This window comes from Canis lupus, chromosome 31, assembly GCF_048164855.1.
Source record: "Canis lupus baileyi chromosome 31, mCanLup2.hap1, whole genome shotgun sequence".
Lineage (NCBI taxonomy): Eukaryota > Metazoa > Chordata > Mammalia > Carnivora > Canidae > Canis > Canis lupus.
The window spans coordinates 42,493,413-42,514,174 of record NC_132868.1 but is presented as its reverse complement, the minus strand read 5'-3'; the positions used below and the strand labels follow the sequence as shown (position 1 = coordinate 42,514,174).

At 52.2% G+C, this 20,762-nt stretch overlaps 3 long non-coding RNA genes across 6 annotated transcripts in view; 1 reads left to right on the top strand and 2 right to left on the bottom strand.

The window, feature by feature from the left end:
* LOC140622336 (uncharacterized) overlaps positions 1-20,762 on the bottom strand; it is a 31,093-nt gene that overhangs the window by 5,678 nt on the left and 4,653 nt on the right. The window lies entirely within an intron of this gene.
* Positions 11,083-19,680, bottom strand: LOC140622338 (uncharacterized). Its single transcript, XR_012022117.1, has 2 exons — positions 15,993-19,680; positions 11,083-11,348 (listed from the first exon to the last, which is right to left on the bottom strand). It is a non-coding gene; the product is annotated as an uncharacterized lncRNA (long non-coding RNA).
* Positions 11,695-13,761, top strand: LOC140622339 (uncharacterized). The gene is made up of 3 exons (XR_012022118.1): positions 11,695-12,025; positions 13,198-13,380; positions 13,494-13,761. It is a non-coding gene; the product is annotated as an uncharacterized lncRNA (long non-coding RNA).

Genomic DNA, 20,762 nt, shown 5'->3' with positions numbered 1-20,762 from the left:
GGTTGAGCAGACACGGGCTTGCACAGACGGAAGTTCAAACCCAAGCTTCGCCGCTTACTAGTGGGACGACAGCAGCCAATCGTTAGGTCTCGGCAAGCTTCCATCTCCTGATCCGGAAAACAGGGCCCCCTTACAAGGGTCGGTGTGAAAATTAAATAAGAGAATGTGCACCGCGTGCTGGTACGTACGGATTGCCCAGGAAATCGCGGAGGTTATTGTAACGGTTTTCATTATCGTCGTTGTTCCTGTTATCATTATTAAATCAGAAACAGCATGTCCCCAGAGGAGGTGAACGCACACCAGGCTTGCAGCCTTCGCGTGCAGACGACAGCACTAGTGTCCCCAGAGGGTCCTGCCGTGCCAGGGTGCAGGCATCCGAGCGCGACAACTCGCAGAAGCCGACAGCATGGAAGACCTCTAAGGATGTGGCAACGTTCTTCCTGGCTCTGCCTGAGGCTGCATGTGTGCCTACCCGGCTTGCTTGTGTGCCCGGCGCTGCCTGCCACCTGGCACTCTCCTCGCCAGCCTGCCTGCTTTCCCCCGGGTCCCTCTGCGCGACTCATCAGGGCACCCCCCGCCAGTGACAGGTACGTAGGACACCTCCCATCGGGTCCCTGCTCCTACAGTGGGGAGAGGAAAGGAATTAAGGGATAGGATTCAAGCAGAGGGTAAGGGTCGAACTCAGTGAGTCACACGCACCCGCACACGTGCACGCACACGTACTCCATTACCGACTGTAAAACCAATTGAGGGGGTTAGTGACCAGAAATATCCTCATGAAATAGAATAAAACCTATCAGCCTACACACCATGCAGCAAGCAAAGTATCATCCTGTTGAGCTTTTATTTCAGCTCTGTGTATGCGTCCATGTCTACCGGTGGCGTGTACACACGTGTGTAAACGGGGTGCTGATATAAACGGATTTCTTTTTGTTCTCATTTGAAATAGAAGGCCCTTTTGAAGGGTCCCTTTTAACCTTTTAACTAGGAAGCCTGATTCTGTAACTCTCCAAAATCTGGAGCACTGGGAACAAAAATGGTGGTAGTTACGGAGGCTCTGGCTTTTTCGGGTCGGTCTACAGTTGTTTTGTTTTGTTTTGCTTCTCAATGAGAAAATAGGTTGCATCCTCATCAGTAAATAAATGTGTTAAAGGAATATAACTGGCATCAACAATCCATCCCCCTGGAAGACGAGGGGTCTTCCAGAAAATAGAACACGGTGTAACGCGAACACAGTGATCGGTGCTTGAAGGTTACTTGGGGCTCTATGACCTGCTCCTTGGCGCCGTAGAGGCTACTTTTGTGCCCAGTGCTGCAGCCTTGGGGACTGGGCATGCTTATGAAGACCCGAAGCGAGAAGGGACACTGCTGGGGGCTGGTGCTCTCAGAACGCACACATGCACGAGCCCGTATGTTACACAGGCGCACACCAGGACGCCAGAGGATGAAGACGTATCTACGCCCCTGTCAAGCTTCTATGGGCCGGTGGAGGTATGTACGGGACCTCGACAGAGCAGGCCTGGGACTCCAAAGCCCTCCAAAGCCTGTTTTTCACTCTGCTCCTCCTCGGCACAGAAGAAGTCACTTCTGTCTCCTCCTCACTGAGGCAGTTAATAGAACCACAAAGGTACAGATGCAATGAAACGCCAGGACACCTGCACCCCAATGTTTATAGCAGCAACGTCCACAATAGCCCAACTGTGGAAGGAGCCTCGGTGTCCATCGAAAGATGATGGATAAAGAAGATGTGGTCTATGTGTACAATGGAATATTCCTCAGCCATTAGGAACGACAAATACCCACCATTTGCTTCAACGTGGATGGACCTGGAGGGGATGATGCTGAGTGAAGTAAGTCAATCGGAGAAGGACAAACATATGTTCTCATTCATTTGGGGAATATAAAAAATAGTGAAAGGGAATAAAGGGGAAAGGAGAAAAAATGAGTGGGAAATATCAGAAAGGGAGACAGAACATGAGAGACTCCTGACTCTGGGAAACGAACTAGGGGAGGTGGAAGGGGAGGTGGGCGAAGGGTGGGGGTGACTGGGTGACGGGCACTGAGGGGGGCACTTGACGGGATGAGCACTGGGTGTTATTCTGTATGTTGGCAAATTAAACACCAATAAAAAATAAATTTACAAAAAAAAAAAAAAAAAAGAACCACAATATGCCAGGGTGCTTAGACGCTCCAAACGCGGCTCAGTACAGATTCTCCTGTCTGGAAATCTAAATAGGCGACTCTTTAATCATCGGGAAGGGCTTGGTCAACATGAGATCACAGCAAGAGGAGCTGCTCAGAGTATCCTACCTGTTGGTTCTGCGTGCGGCCACCGTCCAAGGTGGCCCACAGCCCTGAACGCTCGTGTTAGAGCCCAGCCCTCTCTGTCCCTTCAGGGTCCTCTGCTCACCACCTTCCTACGAGCACATCAGTTCTCCAGATGATGGAACGCGGTTGGGTTGGAGGGAGGCCACCAGCCACCATTGTCCCACACCGCGACTGCGCCCAAAGCTCTCCGGCCACCTCCAAGTCACAACCACAGATGCACAGACCAGCTCGTCCCTTCCGTCACCACCGAGGGTGGTTTACTCTCCATCATTGTTAGTGAAATTTCTATCTCAACCCCCAGAGGGGCATCATGATTTAAAATTCTGAGGATGCTTTCCCTTTATCACCATGTATGAACACAAAGCCAGGAAGGAGGTCCCCGAGTTCAGGCCTAGGACGCACCTCCATGAGCGTGAGTCATGTGTGCTGTGTGGCCACCATTTCAGGGACAAAGACATGGCACCTTCCTGCGTGTGTCTTCGGCGTGGACGACGTCTTGTGCTTCGGGAATTTTGATGATGAGTACGTCAACCATCATTTTCAAATCAAAACTCTAGACACAGCTTCTGTGTCTAGAAATTTAATTCGGTCTGATTTTATGATTCCTTACGAAGTGTCGTGTCCAATCAAATGCCGGTCATCCCTTCACAGTTATTCTGATGTTGAAATAAAACAGAAACTTAAAAGAAAACGATTCCGACCCTCTGACACAATTCCGAATTCATTTTAAATTACCTACCTCCATAGAATAGTCCTGGGGAAATCGCGGTCTCCTCCCCGGCCCCGCCTTGGCCTGCATCACTTTGCATTGCCCCCAACTCGCAGATTCTATAGTGTTCTCCGAATTCACCGCGCAAACCACAGCACACACATGCACACCGTTGCCTGAACGTGGCCCCACACGCACACGTGTCCCCGTTAATCCCCGAAGTCCTTGGGCCGGTGGCTCAGTTTCTGTGACGCGTGTATTTTCATCGTATTCCTGCTTGGACCCATTCGGTTACTATTTATCAATTGCTGGGATTTCTCCGTTATTTTATTGATTTGTGGAGACAGTAGGTCAGACTATTTGAAAGTGCTGTTGTCCCGAAGAAGAGAGACATGATCCCAGAAAGAAGCAGGCCGCCCCGCGCGGGAGAGGAGGCACGGCCCGGGCACCGCCCAGCGTGGTGAGTCCTCACCTGACCTCACCTGGTGAGTCCTCACTAGGGCTCCTGTGCACTGTCCCACTGAACACTCAGAAAAGCCGCGCGGCACGGACGAGGTCAGGGCTCGGAGAGGTCGCTTAGAACCGTCGGAGCGCGGACCCCGACTCTAGGCTTCCATGGCCAGGGACGGTGCTCCGGGCTGTCAACCCTGCGCCTGGCCGGGGCCCGCAGGAAACGTCACCCTTCTGCCTGCCATTCCCACCTGGCTCTCGGTCCTAAAACCAGGAGAGGATCTGCAACGGGATGGGCGGCGAGGAGGCATCTTTTCATTTCTTCCTCCAAACAATTCTCAAGACCGATTCGATTCACCATTCCTGACTCCTCACACGTTCCCCCTCCACATGTTATTTTTTGATTATTTATTATTATCATGATTAACATTCATTGGACACATCACGGTGCATAATATGGAGGACGACAGACTCCCCCACCCTTTTGGCTTATAATCCAAATATTTAGATTGTAAACACAATGTTTTTGGCAGGTTAATTCTGTATGAAGAAAGAGAGCATTTGCAGGAAATGTCAGATGCTTATTTTATGATCAGTGGAAGGAGTAATTTACCCCACACGGAGATGTGGACTTGGCAAGCCAGCCCTGTCTACCTACCCACATGTGAGGGAGGCAGGAACAATGCTTCTTTCTTGCCACAGTCTTGAGGAAATCGATTTTTAACCCTCAATAAAATGCAGTGGCAGGAAGGGGCGGGCAGAGGATGACTGGTGGCCGGCGCGGCCGCGGAGCCAGAGGCACTGGGGGAGTCTGCTTACCCCCCCTTGCAGTAAGGAGCAGATCCAGGCCAGCTCTTTGATACCAAAGAGATGTAGAAAAAGGGACAAAATCATCCCTCTTATTCGTCTTTTGCAGTCTGCAGAGTGAGGCTGGCAGCCGATGAAGCAGGCACCTCCCTCCACCACGCCGCTTCCAGACTTCCCGCCGGGCTGGTGTTTTCCATTTAAGAAACCGCGCCAGGGTCGTGGGACAGGATATTATAAGACGGAATAGAACACCAGGTGCCTGAACTCCTGAACTCACGACACTCCTTTATTTACTTCATGGTACCCAACCACCAAAGATACGGATCTTATGAAGGTAGGAGAAAGTCCTCCTCCGGGGCGACGGCATAGCCATCGCGGATTTCCACGCAGAGGAGACCAAGCCCTTCCACGGCTCGGAAGGCTGAAGGTTCAGAAAGGCTTTTTGTTCACGACGTATGAGCAAGCATGGGTGTCAAATCTAAACGAACTATGGAACCGAGAGGGCTTTTGGTCCAGGGCCTTCGTTCTATAATAAAGTGTGAGGCCATGGGTTTATCCAGGCCCACGTTGCTGGTCAGCAGCAGGTTGGGACATGGATACAGAGCTTTCTGGTCACTTGATCCAGAGCTTGTGCCAACACGCCGCGCTGTCCATGCGTTTTCAACCCCTAATGCAAACCTATACTGGAACGAACAGGCAACAGGGGAGCAACCCACAGACTGAATCATCTGGGCATCTCCACCAAGTTGGCGAACCCCGAGATGAGCACTCCAAACCGCTAGCTATGGACAGTCCCCCACAAACCCCACGTTATCGCAACAGAAGACATCCAGGAGGGCTCCTATTCAGCCTGCAGCTAACGCTCCCGGCCGGGGCCCGATCCCGCTGGCCAGCACGTGCATCCCACCAGTCGTTAGCTCTTTTGAGTGTTACCCCCGCTTCCTGGGAGATCCTGAAGGTGAGGGAGCCTCCCTGAATTGTCACCGAAGGAGGCAGCACTGCAGCTCGCCAAGTGCAAATCATTCAAGCAATAAGAGAAAAAAAATGTAAAGATTACTCTGAGAAAAAGCAATGGGCCTCCCCTTGCAGCGTCCTAATTTCCTGTTCCCACTGCTCTAGATGCTGGCCACGTGAGAACAAGCAATCTGACCAAGGTGGCCTCCTTGGTGTCCGCATCCTGGGCGCCACTAGCTGCGCACTCCGGAAGCCATGGGAAGGGCACGCTCTTGCCACGCTGCCCGGCACCTCTTCTGGCACCTTGTTTACTGCACTAACTGCGATTATAAAAAGAGAGGGGCCCACTGGGTGGGTCCACTGATCAGGAATTCCATTATGGTAAACCAGTTGTTCAACTGAAAACAGCAAACAATTCCCATGCGTCAGCCTCCTGCTGAAGCGCCGGCCTCCCGGGGGGGCCAGCTGGACTCCCGGGAGCTGGGGACCTCGCCCTGCGGCCTGGGGCATGGGGCATCGAGCCCCAGGGTGAACCCCACTCCGCCGCAGCAGAGCCGTGGGGTGCTTTACACTTGGCCAACGCCTACCTCTGGAATCACGTTCTGCAACACCCGCGGGTGGTGGCATTTCTGGTACCTGAGTAGGGCTACGCTTCCTGTGAGGCGCCCGGCCCACGGGCCACCAGAGGTCTGCTCCGCAGCACGACGACCGGATGGCATGGAGGCTGGACAGACAACGGTCCCCCCCAGGGGCCTTCCTAACCACGGCTCGGGGCACGCAGCTCCCCTCCAATGCCTGGACTGGCGCAACTGTCACCTGATCTCCGCTTTATCGTAACTAAAGGAAGTAAAACCAACCAAAGAAAAAACTTTAGTGTCACAATCAAAGGGCCGTGGGTCTTTAACCAGCCTTTCAGAACACGCCCACAGCTTCAGCAAGGGCCTCCGACAGCAGGAAAGGGATTGTTTTCAGTTGATTAATAAATGTAATGTCCTCCCTGTACGGCGGGCACTGAGCCATGCGCAGCCCACCCCTTCTGAGTCGGCCACTGTGTGGGCCTGGGCAGGAGGATGACCCTTCTCAGGGCTGAGATATATCACTTCTTGGAAAGGGAGCCTCTATTTAAACCATAGCATGGTCTGCTCATAAACGGGGGCATCTGGGTGGCTCAGGCGGTTCAGTGTCCACGACTCTTGATTTCAGCTCAGGACGTGACCCCGGGGTCATGAGATCGAGAGCCGCATCGGGCTCTGCACTGGACATGGAGCCGCTTAAGGTTCTCTCTCTCCAGATGCCTGGGGGGCTCAGCGATCGAGCACCTGCCTTCGGCTCAGGGCATGACCCCGGGGTCCCAGGATCGCGTCCCACGTCGGGCTCCCTGCATGGAGCCTGCTTCTCCCTCTGCCTGTGTCTCTCATGAATAAATAAATACAATCTTAAAAAAAAAAAAAAGATTGTCTCTCTCTCCCTCTGCCCCTCCCCGGCCCCCAGCCCCCGTGCTCACTCTCTCAGTCTCTCTCTCATAAATAAATCTTTTAAAAAAGCAAAAAAACACAACAGAAAAATGAAGGTCAGGGATCCCTGGGTGGCGCAGCGGTTTGGCGCCTGCCTTTGGCCCAGGGCGCGGTCCTGGAGACCTGGGATCGAATCCCACGTCGGGCTCCCGGTGCATGGAGCCTGCTTCTCCCTCTGCCTGTGTCTCTGCCTCTCTCTCTCTCTCACTGTGTGCCTATCATAAATAAATAAAAGTTTAAAAAAAAAAAAAAAAAAAAAAGAAAAATGAAGGTCATAAGCATCACACACCCATTTCAGTTAGTTAATTCTATTCACAAACTGCTCCATTCGTGGGCGTTAACCTCCTATTTGTCATCTGTGTCCTGTTTAAGATCAGCAACATTGTCCCTTTTCCTTTTCCACAGAACTGTCAAAGCAATCCTTGACAGAATGGCCCAGGGAAAGACCAGGGAGTCCACTTCAGCCAGGCCAGGTGTTGGATCTCAGTGTCTCTGTGTCGTCGGGGAATTCGGGGCATCAGCATTGCTCTCTGAGCCGAGCAGTGCATGACGCGCTTTGGTTGCTTTCTAGCTGCATATTGACCTGAATTTACCAAACAATTCGGATCTACAGACCCGATTCAGACCTAAAAAAGCACCCTAACCACATTCCCTGAGTAAAGGAAGAGAAGAGAAAGAAAACAGGGAAACCTGGTTGGTCTTCCATTTCTTTCATTTATTTATTTGTTTGTTTGTTTGTTTATTATTTTTTATTTATTAAGATTTATGTATTTAGAGAGAGCGCGCGCGTGCCTGCAAGCAGGGGTGGGGGGTAGAGGGAAGCCAACTCCCGCCGAGCACAGAGTCCCACGCGGGGCTCAATGCCGTGACCTGAGATCATGACCTGAGCTGAAACCAAGAGTTGGCCGCTTAACCAACTGAGCCGCCCCGGAGCCCCAGTCTTAAATTTCTTACAGGAAACATTAATAATCTAATTAATCATAGAAGGGGCTCATGATGTGCTAAAGAAATTGAGAAAGTTGAGTGGTGTTGATGCCCCATGGTGGGGGTGCGGCACTGAGGATCAAGGGTCCCCTCCGGCCCCTCCCCTGCCGCGGTGGCCACCTTGCGTCCCTTTCTGAGCCTCAGTGTTCTCATCTGTAGGATGATGGGCTGGCCCTGATTGCCGAAGGTCCCACTCAACCCTACCATGTTGAGGCTGTGAGTCTATGAAAGACCTGTGATGGCTGAAATAGGAGGAGGAGACCCGTGGCACGTCGGGCTCAAGAGCTGGTACAAGGAGGAGCAACAGGAGGAGGGAAGGGAACAAGAGAGGACAACACGATCCTATTAAAAAGGCTTGGAACCCCAACTAAAGAGAGTCACAGGTACTAGCAAAGGTATTTTCCAAAGGTGTGGGAAGTAAAACCGGCACACAAAATCTGAGGAAAATATGGCAAAAAATTAAAGTGTCCCTCATCAGTATGAGTAGAAAAAAGAAAGAGAATGTCCAGTGAGAGTTCGGGCCATTGTACATTCATAAGAGCAGATTCTTAAAAAAGAAAATCTACACCTACTGGTAAAGGCACTCTTTAAAAAAAAAAAAAAAAAAAAAAAGGGAAGCTCATATCATCCTTTCTCTCTTCGTCTGGGGTTTGGGCCAGGCTGGAGAGTTTGGTTTTACCCGACACGTAGTAGGGAATCGCGGTGACATAGCGACATGACAAGGGGAGACTCGCCTGTCGCTGCAGACCGCGTGCTTGTTTGCCCCCAAAATTCACATGTTCAAATCCCAACCCCGGGATTCGAAGGTGGGGCCTTGGGGTGAGACCACAGGGGTGAATTCACGCCGTGGGCCGGAGACCCCAGGGAGCTGCCCCCAGACGCGGGCGGCCCGCCGGGCCCTGGTCTCGCACTTCGGCCTCCAGAGCCATCAGGAACCGGCAGGTGCTGCTCACGAGCCCGCGCCCGCCTGCGTTGGTGTCACAGGCCCACTCGGCCTGAGACAGACGCTGAGGCCACGTCCCGGGTGGGAGGCGTGGGGGGAGCCAAGGCTCGGGGTGGGGGCGCTGAAGGACGGGAAGCCTGGTTCTGCTCCTTCGGTACAAAGTATCCTAATACTAATTAAGGTAATTGCTGCAAAAGTCACCTGGTCCCGGTGGTGGGGGTGGGGAAGGCCTCGCGAGGAGGCTGCAGGTGAGCCAGGGGGAAGCAGCACCGAAGCTGGGGAGTCGGGGCAGGAGCGGTACCCCAGGAGGAGCATCAAATAGCCTAGCTTCCCCTTTATCCCCAAAGGCCCTCGCACCGTCATTACGTCCAGGGGCCTGAAGGATCCCGGGGGTGCAGAATTAGCTTTTTAGGATTTAGGATCCACGACCATTCCTATCCGGGCGGTGGAGAAGGGATGCACCACGCGTGACTTGAGCCAGCCTGTTGACCCGGGGTGAGCCCGGGTGTCCCCATGGGGCGAGCAGGGCCGCGGGGGCTGGGGTGCTAGGGTGCTCGGTGCCCGTCCCGGGAGGACCTGCCGTGGCCTGAGTGCGGATGGGGAGCCGGGGGGCCGCCTCTGCTGCTGGGGGTCCCGGGGGCGGGGAGGGAGGTGCAGAGGGGCTGCGGGCACCGGCCGCCTCCGCCCCTGAGGCCACGGTGCCGAGAAGGTTCTGGGAGCCGAGTTTTCCAAGGGGAAGCGCCGGCGGCTGCCTCACAACAAAAAACACCCAGTTCCTGGTTCCATTCCCCAAAGTAGGTGGACAACCGCCCAGCAAAGCCCCGGAGCTGCCCTCGGCCTCGGGATCCCTGGTCTCCAGGCAGAGCCTTGGGCGCCTCGGCTGCCGCCGCGCGTGGGTCCCCAACGGGTGACCCATGACTCCGGCGCCAGCAGCTCGCCTCGGGGGACACACGGCGCCTGGCTGTGTTTCCTGCAGCAGCAGAGCTGGCGCCCGGTGCTCCGGGGTCAGGCGGGGCGGTCACAGGGCCACGGGGTCCCTGTGGTTCGCAGGGCTGGGCGGCAGGTAAGGGGGGGTGAGCCCGGCGTCGCCGATGCCCCGGCCCTGGCCCCGGCCCTGCCCGCCCCGCTCTTGGCCCTCTGCTCCACGCATCCAGCCACTGCCTCTCAAGTGAGGGCTCCCCTTGGGACGATCCCTGGGTTGTCCCCGCTCAGACTCTTTCCCAGCCACGGCGGCGCTGAGCACGCGGTGGCCTGGCCCTCACCGCCGGCCCCACGCGGGCCTCTGGAGCCCCCCCAACAGCATCTTCTACTTTGCCAGGATGGGGGGGAGGGGGAGGGGGCCCAGAACCAACCCTGGCTTCCTGTGGGAAGTGGCATCTGAGCAATTGTTTTTCCCTATTTCCTGAAATCTTCATACTTTGAAACCAAATGTAATATCATGGAGATTCTTCGATCCCATAAATGCATTTGGTGGGGGGGGTGTGACCCGGGAAGACAGCGACAGGTGGACGCTGACAAGCTGTGGGCACCGGGGCCGGAGCGCGGGGAAAGGAGCTCAGACGGCGACCCCGTGAAGGTGCAGGTGGCCCGTGGCCCGGGGTGCAGGGTGCAGGGTGTGGGGTGCTCGGTGCTCGCGGCCCCCCGTGGGCCTGGACCCCGGGCTGTCCAGGTGCTCGTGAGCGACGTCCTCCGCGGTGGCCGGAAAGCCACTAACCTGCTCGCTCTCTTCGCCGTCAGGGTATCTCCTTTTCCACAGGCAAAGCTTCTGCTTAAAGTTAATGGAAACCGAGAGAATTGGGACATCTCTCCCTTCACTTTTTCTGTCAAACCAAGATAAAGGTTTTATCCCAACTTTTTTATTTGAAGAGGAGCAGCACCTGAATGAAATTTGGTCATGATCAGAAATCTTAAGAAATAGAAATTCTCCAGACACCCACATAAATGATGCGGGTAATGCCTTGAAGCACGAAGCGGGAAATCATTCTGAACAAAAATAGGGCCACATAGGCAGTCTTCCTTGAAATAAAAAGGGTTTCCACATACATGCCTTTATGAAACTGTTATCTACCAAAAGGGGTGGGGAGAGAAAGTGTAAAAGAAGTTTTTAAAGAGTTAATTTAATCAAAACGAGTCGGGCTTTACATTTCCGCACACCAACAAAGGCAGTTTCTTTACATCTCGATAGCGATGGCTAGTTCAACCTATTTTCTTTTTTCCTGGAGGTTTACTGTGGCCACAAGCCCTTCCCTGAAAAACCCGACTTAAAGTCTTGATTCCACATGTTTAAAAATCGGGTTTTATCTAAACCCCACCATCTGTCCAATTTGAAAAGAAAAGGGGCGTAAGTAGGAAGCACAGTGCTTTAGGAAAAAAAAAACAATTCAGCAATGAGCTAAAATTAATAATCTTGTTTGAGTTGTTTGGTATCTACACCACATAGCGCTGCTCCCCAAATATTTGTTCAGTGCACGAGTGACACGAATAAATGATCAAATGATGCTCAGCGTTCTTCATCCCGTTACTGGGTGACTTCCCCCAGCCTCTGCGGTCGGTGTCCGCCTTCAAACTCTAGCAACAGTTCCCCAAAACGAGTCAGCGATGAGTCCGGACGCGTCAACTCATGTCCACCTGGAATAAGATTTTCAAGAGCTTGCACGTCCTAACAGGAAAGAAGCCAGGATAACAGGGTTGGTTTCTCAGGAGGCTCAAGGTATTCCCATTTCCAGGAATCTCTGATAGTCTGAGAATAAGTCCTTTGTATTTCTTTGGGGCAGAAATGTCCTTTTTTTTTTTCTTTTTTTTTAAGTAGTGATTGTTGGAGATTTTAGATCTTCTCTTGGCATAATATAAAGTCCACGACCTTATGTCAGCACCTTGTCTACACTTACGGCTCCATGAACTCAAAGTCTGAAAACTACTGGTTTATGGAACATGCGTTATTTCAGGAACTAGAAAAAAGAAACTCCCTCGTTTCCCATCCTCAGATTTGTCACTCCCGGGAGGACAGAGAGGCTACCTGCTGCTCCTCTACATGACACGTCTCACACCCTCCGTCCCTCCCACTATTCTCCTAAATGCAAAGCCGCAGCCTGCAAACCGCTTTCTGTACACTCGCCACCTGTCCTAAGGAGAAATGACCTACTGGGCGCGACTTCGCTGACCGTGTTTCTCATGGTCTCTTCTAGAAAGCTGCCTTGAGACCAGTTCTGGCACAGACGTCTAACCCAAGGCCAGCCGCTTCGTTTTCTCACCAATTCCCAAGATCCCTCCTCTCCAGGTGTGAGCTAAGGGGACACAGAGACAGTCTGGTGGATCCTGAGCCCGAGGGGCCGCGAGGTGAGGTCAGGGCTCATGCAGTCATGTTGGGGCACATGAAGGGCGAGTTCACGGGGCAGGTGGTCAAGAAAAGCATCAGGGAGGACTTTTAACATTTTATTTATTTATTTGAGAGAGAGAGTGTGCACACATGCGCAGGGGAGGGCAGAGGGAGAGGCCGACTCCCCGCTGAGCAGGGAGCCCATGTGGGGCTGACCCAGGCCCCGGGCCCATGACCTGAGCCGCAGGCAGCGCTTACCCCCCTGAGCCCCCCGGGTGCCCCCAGAGAGGACTTAAACAGACAAACACACTCCTCAGAAACCAGCAAGGCAGCTTCTTTTATTTCCACTGGGATTCTACGAGCTCCCTATTTAACCCCTTCTCTCTCCACCTCCCTGTTTGTCCTTGAGCTGGGGGCATCTGCTCCATAACCGGAAGAGCATTGTCTAAAACTGCGAATATGGACAATTTCCTGCACTCTCAGAAGATGGACTTACCATTTTTAATTTGCTGCTTTTTTTTTTTTTTTTGCTAGTGATTTTCTCTTCCTTATTTCTGTAATGCCAGCAACCTACAAACCATCAATCATACCTCCTTCTTTGTTCCCTTTTAGCACCATGCAAAAATATTTTCCACACGTAAGGAAAAGCCCGGCCCTCACCCTGCGTTTGCTGGTCCCCGTCCTCACCATAATCTAGGTTGTTCATGTGCCCAGGCTCAGCCGGGCCCCCCACTCAGACCGCATAACCAGGGAAGGCACAGCCAGGAACCACAGTGCCTGGGCCCCAAGGAGAACACACCCGTGACTCCATGAGCGATTTCCCATTGTCGTCATTTTTCCACTAAGACACAATCCAGAGAATGAAGTGACAATTTAACGTCACACAAGGGAGGAGCAAGGAGAGTGACATATTATTTAGCCTTTTCACCTACTCTAAAATACAAAATGTGACCCCCATTCCCTATAACAGGACACTGGGCCCCACAAGGCTTGCCTGCGATCACGTAACCAGTAAGAATTGAGGCCTGGCTTCGCGTGTAACTTATTAAATTCCAGCCCGTGTTCATTTAACAATGCAGCCTCCGCCTCCAAAGCCCTGATCGGTGGTCAAAGCACACTTAACCCCAAATCACGTGACTCCTGACTTGTCAACAAGCGCTCTCTCCACTGAGTATTCCATATTCTGGTTCAGCTCAGAGAAACAGGTGCAGAGATGTGGCATTGGGTGACAGTAAAATAGGAGGGCAGCTGAGAGCGGGCCCATCGTCTTCGTCGGCCGTCTTCAAACAAGGGAATGATTCCAAAGCCATCTTCGGGTTGTGGTCCTGAGTCACTGGCCCTGCCTGGTCCAGCCCTGGGATAGACAGCCGCAAAGGTAGCCGCCAATGACCCCCACCCACTAGCGCTCCCACTTGTGTGTTGTACCTGGGTCGGTCTGGGGAACCAACAGCATATATCAGAATAATGAAACCTCATTTCTGAAAGTAGGTTATTGAAAGAATGCGACTTCTGTCTTCAGTGCTCTCGCTCTCTCTCTGTGTCGAGTCACCCCCTCTGCAGGAAGCAAGCTGCCATGTTGTAAGGGTACGTGGGCAGCCTGCAGAGAGGCTAACACGTGAAGAATAAAGCCTCCAGACACCAGCAGCAAACAACCGACCAGACACCGGGTCAACAACCGTCTACGTGGGCCCAGGAAAGAATCCTCCCCAGGTGAGTGTTCAGATGAGACTGCAGCTCACATGCAACCTCACAAAAGTCTTTGGATCACAACCAACCAGTAAAACTGCACCCAGATTCCTGATCCACAGGGAAAAAAAAATGTTGTTTCAAGTTGCTACGTTTGGGGGTAACTTGTTAGGCAGCAACAGATGACAAAATTCAAGCCCTGAGACTTTCTTCCAAATACAAAACACTCCTCCTACCTTGGTCCATTCAGGTGGCTCCCACCAAGGAGAGGACAATCCTTCTCCTTTGCCTTCCTTAAGCATTTGGGTCAATATATTAACTCCCCTTCTCTGGCTGCAGAGTAAGCTCTAGAGCTAATTCACAAATATTTTCACTTGAAATACGTCTGTGGTTCTAGACAGTGAATTTTTCGAAAGCCAAGACTGTCTCCCTTTCCTTTGTGCCATCATGTTTATATTCCCTTTAGCTTTTGGGCTATTTCTCTTGCCATAAGTCAATAGAAGCCAGAGATTTTCAAGAAAGAGTCTGACTTCTCTCCTGGGCAGAATATTTAAGTCATACATTATTGTTTGTTTTCAGGCAAACCAGTACAATTATGCAACATAAATTCTTTTAAAACATCTGGGACTTCAATTCAATTTAAAATCCTGTGGGGTTTATTACCAGAATGAATGATTATAAAATGTATGCATGCAAATGAAGAGATAAAAAAAATTAAAGAGCATATGAAATTTAATGTACACTACTTATAATTCCACGCCAAATTGTTGCAAAAGACAGTGGCTTTGCAATAACGTGTAAAAATATGGTTTATAATATTTATGACTTGGGAATGTGGTTTTAATATTCTATTGTCATGAATATACATTATAAAACAGACTAGAGAATTAGTTTCTGGGGTTAATAGGAGGGGGAAGGGAAGGCAGGTTTACCCAAAGCTGTCATCAGTTTTACTGCCAAAGTAAGGAAACTTGCTTCACCCCAATAGTATAGCACAGTGAAAAGCTTGTGAAGATGGAGGTGATCTATTTTTCAGTGATTTTATTCTAAAAGTTCATCTGGGGACAATCTAATTCAAACACTATTTATTAAGTGTCAAAAACGTGAAAAAATATATATTTGAGACTCTAGGGGGCTGGGAGTGGAGGGAATCAAAATTGAGCCTTAGAATACCTACCCTTGAAGACAGCGCAATCTAGAGAGATACGCAAGGATGTGCATAAAGAATCTGAACCAGGGCGCCCAGGTGGCTCCGTGGTTGAGCCTTTGGTTCAGGGAGTGACCCCGGGGTCCTGGGATCGAGTCCCACATCGGGCTCCCTGCAGGGAGCCTGCCTCTCCCTCTGCCTGTGTCTCTGCCTCTCTCTGTGTGTCTCCCATGAGTAAATAAATAAAATCTTTAAAAAGGAAGAAAGAAGAAGAAGAAGAAGAAAAGAAGAAGAAGAAGAAGAAGAAGAAGAAGAAGAAGAAGAAGAAGAAGAAGAAGAAAAGAAGCTGCCGTCAAACCAGAACTGTGTCAACTGTTGCCGTAACCAAATAACAGACTCCCAACCCCAGACTCCTGTTCTGATCCATCCTCAGTTACCCAAAATAAAAACCCACTTGTTCCCCTCTTCTGCATAAAGTTCTCCGTTGCTTAGAAAATATAGTCCAGCAAGAGTGGAGACAGCAGCACCATGGCCTAGCGATGGGCACCTTCATTGTGCCCCATGAGCGCCGAATACGCGTAACTCCTTGTGTAATCCCAAAGAAAGAGCAAAGATTTCAGTCCTCCAGCAGTCAATTGACGGGGAGCTGAGAGCAATTTATATTTTATTTGGAGATTTAAGGAAAGCACCCTAAAATCCTAATAATCTGCTAGACCTAGTTCAGGGGCCTCTCCCAGAGAAGAACACTCAGACCAGTGTGTTTCCAGATCCCTGTAGGCACTTCTGCATGCCAACCCCCTGCATGCCTGGGTCTACAGAGGAAACCACATTACACTTTATGGAAAAACACGTTTCCCTATTCCTTCTTCCTTATTTCTAGAGACCACAGGCTAAATCCAGCCTGCAGCCTGTTTTTGTGTGGCCTTTAAGCTAAGTATGGTTTCTACATTTTTTTAAATGGTTGGAAAAAGCAAAACAAGAATAATAGTTTGTGACACATAAAAATTATGTAAAATTCAAATGTCCATTCCATAACTGTGAAGTTTTATTGAAACACCCACGACCATTTGTCTAGCCTGCGTTACCTGTGGTTGCCTTCACTACAACGGCAGAGCTGCATAGACTGTACAGTCCACGTGAGCTGCGGCACTTACCTTATTAGGCAATCCCGGCCCTCTGTGGGAAGACGTTGCTGACCCTTGCCTTGCCATTGTGGAGATTCACGATATTTCAGAGGGCGTGTGACGTACTTTATTAGGAAGCCAAGTGCCTGGTTGAAGGACAGGGAGCAGCTTCTAGCCCTTGTCTCAAGCCCCCTTCTCCATCCTGTCCTAAGGGGGGAGAGGGTGATGGGCCCCAAATTTTCCTAGTTGGAGAGCTTCTACCCGTGGAAAGACCCAGAACAATGGAGCAGAACTGTAAACAATGTGCAAAGAAATCAGAGGAGGACCAGGAACTTCTCAGGCCTGAGCCTCTATGTGCTTCACTATGACAACATGGCTAAATGAAGAAGGTGAGCATTGCAAGGGGGGTCCCCAGCTGCCAGCCCTGAAGGCCCGATCCCTCCTTGCCTCACGGCTGTGCAAGTGGAGAAGGGGAACAGACTTAGAAGCCCAGGATGACATCTTGACTGAAAAACGGTGGAACACGGCAACAGCTTCCTCCCGCGTGTCCACAGAGTACTTTCTAGACTTACGACAAGACACGGAGGAGAGTTACGATCACGCATGTCTCCAGTGGGGCAAACTCCACGTCCTGACTTTGTTGATCTTCCTCAGTTATCACAGTCTCCTGAGAGAGCAGCTATTTTAAATATTAGGTGGGGAGGGACCAAAAACATGATTTGGCAATTAAAATACATGCCTCAAGGAAGTGGGTTTTGTTTCTTTTTAAGATTTATTTATTTATTTGAAAGAGAGGGAGCAAGCATGAGCAAGAGGGGCGGGAGGAGAGAGAGAAACCCGGCAGACTCCGAGCTGAGTGTGGAGCCGACTCAGGGCTCGATCTCATGACCCCGGAGATCATGACCTGAGCTGAAACCAAGAGTTGGAGGCTTTTTAAGATTTTATTTATTTATTTATTTGAGAGAGAGAGAGAGAGCGAGAGAGCATGCAAGAGCAAGAGAGGAGAACTGAAGGCGGAGAAAGAGAAGCAGACTCTGCTGAGCAGGGAGCCCGATGCAGGACTCGATCCCAGGGCCCCGGGGTCATGACCTGAGCTGAAGGCAGGCGCTCAACCACTGAGGCCCCCAGGTGCCCCTTAAACCATTGTTTGAGCTTCTCTTTTTAACCGAAAATATTAGAAATTGATATGAATTCTCACTAACGTCATTGTTTCATACTCCTCTCTTGACCACCTTTTGTTTCAAACTAAATTAGGCAAGCTGCTGATTCGGAACAACACCTAACTGCTTTTGTAATCCTTTCATTCCACAAACATTTATTAAGGACATATTAGCTGCGAGGCACGATGCCAAAACATAAGTGGGTGAAAACAAAATGACTAAAATAAAGTTTCAGCCCCAAATAGATTAGCAATCCAGTAAGAGAGGGATAAAATATGATTACAAATGACAACTATTTAATACTGAACGGAAACCCTATGGGGATGTACACCTGAAATGTCAATCTGCGGAGATATTGGGGTCATGCAAAGTGAAGAGCTGAGCCTGGCCAACTCAAGACAGAAGGAGCCCTGCCCGCAGGTGTCAGCGAGCTCTTCTGAAAGGGAGTCTCGGAACCAGAGGCCTGGGTCAGGGGTTTCAAAGGGTGGTCGGAAGCGCACCCCCATCGGAACACCGTGTGACGCTTGCTGAAAGGGGCCCTGGTGCCTCCCCGTCCTGCCAAATCAGAATCTCCAAGGCAGGCCCAAGAGCCCCGGCCCGGTACCAAGCTCTGCAGGTAGTTCCTGGGACACTTCCCAGCTTGAGACACGGCCTGGAGGACTGGTCCTTGAGCACTGCTGCTCGTGGAAGTACCTAGACTGCAAACCAATGAAATCCAAGTACCCGGGAGGTGGGTCTCAGGCACCCAGAGCATGCAATGGGGACCCCAACATGCCCCCAGCATCCTAGAACCACGGCTCCCATAACTTTACACAGAGAAGAGTGGGCTCCAGTGCAAGAAAGAAATATGCTTTTTTCCTTTTCATTGATGCGTCTAAGTAGACATTGCAGAAGGTTTCTTCCTCTGGTCTAACATACCCTCCAAGGTCTTGAACTTCATAACCAAACTTGACCCATCCATACATGGGGCAGGCACCATGGGGAGGACCGGAGGAGACAAGATGAGAGAAGCAGTTCAACGAAGGTGAAAGACCAGCAACAACATGAAAAATGCCAACCTCCGGCATGTCCACGGTGCTTCGGGACCCGCCAGGAGTGGGGGGAGCCCATGGCGAGCCGGGAGGGGAGCCCTTGCGCTGAGCGCTGGGGAAGGAGAAGCTAGCCTCACGGGGAAGAAGAGACGTCAGCCGCGAAGGCCTGAGCCTATCTGAGGAGTTCAGAGTCTCTGGGGTGTCGCGTGGTTGTGTCCCCCCGGCCTGGAGAATGGTCACGGCACAGTCCCCCAGGTCCAAGACGTCATCCTTCCGGCCTCTGATCTGGCCCCAGCTATGGTCCGGAAGCACTCGGGGGATTCCAAGTGAAGTCCAGGCCGCGCCCACCAGAGATTCTGACTTAATGAGACTCAGTGACCTTGATTCCTAAGTGGCTCCCCGGGGGCTCACAGGAGCGGGGGGGGGGGGTCACAGGAGGACTGTCAGTGGGAGGGAGCACAGCCTTGGCCTGGCTCTGCTGCTGCCCGTGGGCTGCCCCTGCCCAGGTCCCCCCGGCCCTCCTTCCAGGCCAGGCTCTCGGCCCCCTTGGGGCCCTCAGGGGAGAAGCCCAGGCCTCGGGCCAGGTGGGCCGTGCACCTGGTTCCGAGGGGTCGAGTGAGCCCAGCCGTGCGGCCTGAGCGTTGCTGCAAGCACAGCGGGCCGGAGGGGGCCTGCGTCGGCAGTGAGGGGCCCTGCACCCCCCCCAGGCTCAGCAGGGTCCCCGAGGAATCCGCGAGATCCACGAGTCCCACCGCGGCACAGATCGTGATGTCCCCAGGCAGGGAAAGAACAACGGCGCTGCCCTCAGCTGCTGCCTGGAGGCGATGGGGGGGCGGCGACGGGCGGCAACAGTCACATAGTGGCCAGCGGCATCCGGGCCACCGCAGCCAGGCGGCCGGCGACTCACATCGGAGCTTGGGCGAAGAGCAAATTGCTACACGGCATCGATCTCCTGGGTCCCGTGCAGAGAGCCCACACCCGGAACGGTAGGTCCCGAACGCCCAGGGTGCGTTCACGTGCCAGAATGAACATGTGTGCAGGCGACACGAGTCTGGGCGGGAGACACGTGTGGCTGCACTGGTGTGTGAACCGGGTGGATGAAAACTCTGCTCACGGAATTTTGGAAACAGGATGTCCCCACCGCCCCCCATCTCAGGGTCACAACAGTATGATAAACCGAGTTCCCTGAATCACAATCAGGGCGTGTGATTTCAGAAAAGACTCCTTCCTCAGTTGGAAATGTATTTATAAAAAGAGCTCCCTTGGGATCCTAGATCAAAAACTCTAGGAGTAGGGGCGCTGAGAAGGCGGGGGGCGGGGGGGCACATAGGCCCCCGGAGTCCCTGCTGTCCTGCAGCCGCCGCCAGGGCCCGGTGGGCACAGAGGGCAGCCAACGCCCACGACAAGTCGGAACCAAGAGGCCGCCGACTAGGGCGGTTGCTTCAACATCCAAGAGATTAGAGTCCAGCCCAGGAAGGAGGGGGAGGGAGAGGAAGAAGATCTGAGCAGAAAGTAGCGCTTGTTACACGAAGGTGAAGAGGATGGTCCCCCCTGCCCACCCACCCCACCCACCCCCCCGGCCTGGGCAGGAGCACGGCCCACACGGAGGGCGCGGAGGGCGGCGGGCAGGTGGGCCCTGCACTGGCCCCGCGGCGCCTCGGACGGCGCTCTCTGTGCTCCTCGCCCGCAGCCTTGCATCGGGAAGCAAGGGGACGTTGGGGAGCCAAGAACAACCACAGCAGGTTGGCCGGCCATCGACAGCCCCCTTTACAGCCCTTCCCTCGCAAAGAGGGTTGCTGCTGTCGCCGTCCTTGTCGTAGGGGCACGCACTGCACAAGCACACACCTGCACCGGGAGGAGATTACCGACTGGAGCGGCTTTTCTGGAACGCAATTACAGGCTGTGTATCAAAGGTCTTGCAAATGTGCAGAGCTTCCCAACCAGAAATTCCGGTTCTGGGAATGTGCTGAAGGCGGCCACCAACAAGGTGAGTGTGGTGTAGTGCTTACCAGCCGGCACTTGACGTCCACACAATCCGGGGGCAGGTCCTGGTCCCACCGACTAGCTGAATAAAACTTTGGACAAATTGCTGGATGTGAACTTCGACATCCCGGTGTGTGCAACGGGGGTAACAGTCGCAGCCATTGCACCAGGCTGTCAGGAGGGGGAGGAAAAACCATGACAATGCTCGGCACCGGCGAGCCTGGCAAGATGGGTGAGGTGTGTCAGGTCAGGAAGCGTTGCTGCTGGCCTCGAGCCACACTATTTTATATGTAGAAAGATGGTAGAACAGCCGTGGTACATCACACCACTGGTTGTACAGGGAAAAGCTAAAATGTAATGAAAACATCGAATAATAGGTGATTCGTTAAACAAAATTATGATATATCCTTATGATGAATATTAAGCTGTCCTTTAAAAATGTTATGGAAACATATAAATTGCTATAGAAAGGTCTTCACAACGTATCATTAAGTGAAAGAGGCAGGTTTATAAACTAGCATGCGCAGCACGGTGAGCTCTTCGTTCATACAGGCATTTACATGCATAGAAAAATACGTGGAAAGATGGACTCTAAGATATTACAATCATTGCCTGGAAGTGAGATT